The sequence below is a fragment of the Pinus tabuliformis genome, chromosome X, assembly GCF_031772625.1.
Source record: "Pinus tabuliformis cultivar Carrire ecotype Pingquan chromosome X, CPIR1, whole genome shotgun sequence".
Taxonomy (NCBI): Eukaryota; Viridiplantae; Streptophyta; class Pinopsida; order Pinales; family Pinaceae; genus Pinus; species Pinus tabuliformis.
In genome coordinates, this window is record NC_142308.1 from 303,044,409 (window position 1) to 303,048,151 (window position 3,743).

Here is a 3,743-nt window from a genome sequence, read left to right on the forward strand (position 1 = left end):
GGAGGGGGAGATGGAAATAATCCACCTACATGAGTTAATGCGCTACTAGGCAATGCATGATGAACATAGTGTCACCTCAAGGATATTCTCTTCATCCCAGATTTTCACGACTTGAAAACCAATAACATATAACATTATTGAAAGCATAAGGAAAGTAAGCATATTACAAGTCATGTAGGGATGACTATAGATAACTCACAACATTGAGGGTGATGATTCTTTTTACATCCAATCCTGCAATTTTACCAACATTTTTCATTGCTTGGTGAATAGGCAGGCATAGTAATGATTGCATTCAAGAGAGTCTTTTGTTTCATTCATTTCCCATTTATTTCTACCCAAACATCAACATTAGTTTCTTTAAAAATATTAAATCAAACGCCTTCCTCATCTTAGTCAACAAAAATGCAAAAATGCACCTATTTGACTAGGAGAGTATTTTTTCTAATTTATTTCTACCCAAGAATCAACATTAGTTTCTTTAACAATATTAAATGAAACACCTTCCTATCAAACACTTACTCCCAAACATAGTATTTGTGGGATTTGTCACAACTTATGCTTGGAAGGAATACTTGCAAGTATCTCTCCCTTTTGATTCACAACTAAAATATATGGGCTGCTTTTGAGTTCTCAATTAGTTTCTCCCTTTTGATTCACAACTACAATAGATGGGCCCCTTCTGAGTTCCCAATTACTTTTGGGTTCTACATCTATTAAAAAAATAGTCTAATGAGAAGAATGCATGAAAATCAAAATACTAATTATTTTGTCAACTAATCTAGAGAAAAATATAAGGAATTTAGCATTCAAGGATAAACAAATTTAGCATCCAAGGATAAAAAACTAAAATTCGCTTCCATGATGGCCACACATGAGTTGGAAATTACTTTTGGGTTCTATAGATATTAAAAAGAAAGTCTAATGAGAAGAATGCATGAAAACCAAAATACTAATTATTTTGTTGACTCGACCTAGAGAAAACAATAGGGAATTTAGCATTCAAGGATAAACAACTAAAATTCCCTTCCATGATGGCCACACATGAGTTGGAAGTGCTAAAATCAATACCAATCACATCACTCTGATCAGGCCTTGAGTTGTAATCCCTAACAACCATTATTGAAAATTATAAAAAGAAAAATGAATTCTACTTCTTAATTGATGGAAATTAATCAAGCAATTCAATCCTAATCTACTTCTTAACTGGTGGAAATAAATCAAGAAATTCAAATCAATACCAATTACATCACTCCAACCAGGCCTTGAGTTGTAATCCCTAACAAACATTATTGAAAATTATAAAAAGAAAAATGAATTCTACTTCTTAATTGATGGAAATTAATCAAGCAATTCAATCCTAATCTACTTCTTAATTGATGGAAATTAATCAAGAAATTCAATCCTACCACAAATGAAGGTTATTGTATAAACCTGAAAGTTCTTGTTGTATTTTCTCATCTTCGTATGAGAGGTGACCCAAGAATTGACATGTAGTGATGTTTCTAAAAAGAAAAATGAATTCTAGGCCATCTACTTCTTAATTGATGGAAATTAATAAAACAATTCAATCCTATCACAAATGAAGGTTATTGTATAAACCCAAGAATTGACATGTAGTGATGATTCTAAAGAATCACAAATGAAGGTTATTGTATAAACCCAAGAATTGACATGTAGCGATTATTCTAAAGAGAAAAATGAATTCTAGGCCATCTACTTCTTAATTGATGGAAATTAATAAAACAATTCAATCCTATCACAAATGAAGGTTATTGTATAAACTTGGAAGTTCTTCCTGTATTTTCTCATCTTCGTATGAGAGGTGACCCAAGAATTGACATGTATTGATGCTTTAAGATATATATTTATATGAATATGAATATGAATATCTATGTGAATGGATGGTTAGAAAAAATAGGGTTGAGCGTTGTCTTAATTAATATTTCAAGTTATATATATATAGTGCTTGTAAGTATTTAAAGGTGTATCACAACTTATGCTTGGAAGGAATACTTGCAAGTATCTCTCTCTTTTGATTCACAACTACAAGACCTTTCTGAGTTCTCAATTACTTTTGGGTTCAATCACATCACTCCCAGCAGGCCTTGAGTTGTAAGCCCTAACAAACATTAGTGAAAATTCTAAAAACAAAAATGAATTCTTCAATGCAGTAAGGCCATCTACTTCTTAATTGATGGAAATTAATCAAGCACTTCCTATGAGAGGTGACGGAAGAATTGACATGTTGTGTGTTATCTTATTTAATGTTTCAAGTTTCATATATATATATGGTGCTTGTTAATAAGTATTTAAAGGTGTATTTTAAAACAATATAACAAATATATTTAGATAATTAACCTAATAAATACTATACAAATACTATACAGATTTAAATTATTTTCTTTTGTTTTTTTTACTGGAATAAAAAATTTATAACATCATTTCCGCTTACATTAGTCACATAAAAATGTAAAATTTAAATAACATAAATTTTCTTATTCTCTAAAAAAATAAAACATAGTAAAAGAAATATCTTCATATTTACAAAATTACATATTAGTTTTATATTAATAAAAAAAATATTCATATTTATTAGTAGTAAAATTTGTACGAGTTTCCCAGCACCGCCTCAACATGTCAAAGGCCTGGTTCACCAACGCCATTCACCAAGGCCACATCTCGCTTGGCATTTAGTTAGAACAAGGCAGACCAAGCTCTCGAACCCACGCAACAAATGAAACAAATGAATTCATTGCAGAGAAGGTGAAAGTTGATGATCCAATTGGAGTTCCACTTGTCCAGGGGAGAAGGTCAAGCATGGGCTTCATCAGTTCGCTAAAGTTTCCAACTATGATGACCCCGTAAAAAAATGTAATTATTTAAAAGTTATTACAACAAAAACTGAATTGAAATAATATGAAGAATCATTTTGAGGATATTTTGTTAATTTTACATGTGCACTAAATTGATGATTAAAGGAATTAATCATGATGATATCTGGATTCCTAAAAGGAACTGGAAAAAGAAAAGTTAGTTAATGAAACTAGAAATAACCACTTTTCCTAACTGGAAGGTTTTCCAGGAAAAAGGAAGGTGGGTGGAAAAACTCTGGGCTGTAGAGACAGGCAGAGAAAGAAAAGAAAGAAAAGGGAAGAAAACACCCGGTATGGACTAAGTCTGGTTAGGACCAGATAGTCAAGCACAGAGTGCTGGCTTACTGAGGATTGGGATCCGGTAAGCAGTAGCTTGGGGGGAGACTCAGGTCTTGGAGAACTGGTCTCACGGTTGGGAGGAAAACAAGCAACACACAGCAATTTGGCTGGAGGACTGTTCCAGATTTCATCTTACCAGAAGGAAACCAGGTAAGTAACGGAACCCTCTTGTGCCTGGTTATCTGTGTAGTGGGTAAAATAGCTGTGATTAACTGAACAATTTTATAAATAGTCTGTGGTCTAAACTGTGTTAGTAGACAGTCTAAGGTCTAAACCGTGTTAATAGACAATTTATCTGTAATATCAAAGATAGTATGACTACGTATCTTGTACAGGTTATAGACAGCCTAGTGGCAAAATTAAAAGACGATATACTGTAAAGAATCTGTGTTAAGTTACAGTTACTCCGCTGTAAAATACCAGAAGACGAAGAAGTTATGAACAAACTTTACACGGTATCATTATTATAACGTAAGGCAAAATATGAAATAGTTGATACATTATGAGCGAGGAAAGAAAAGCATATAC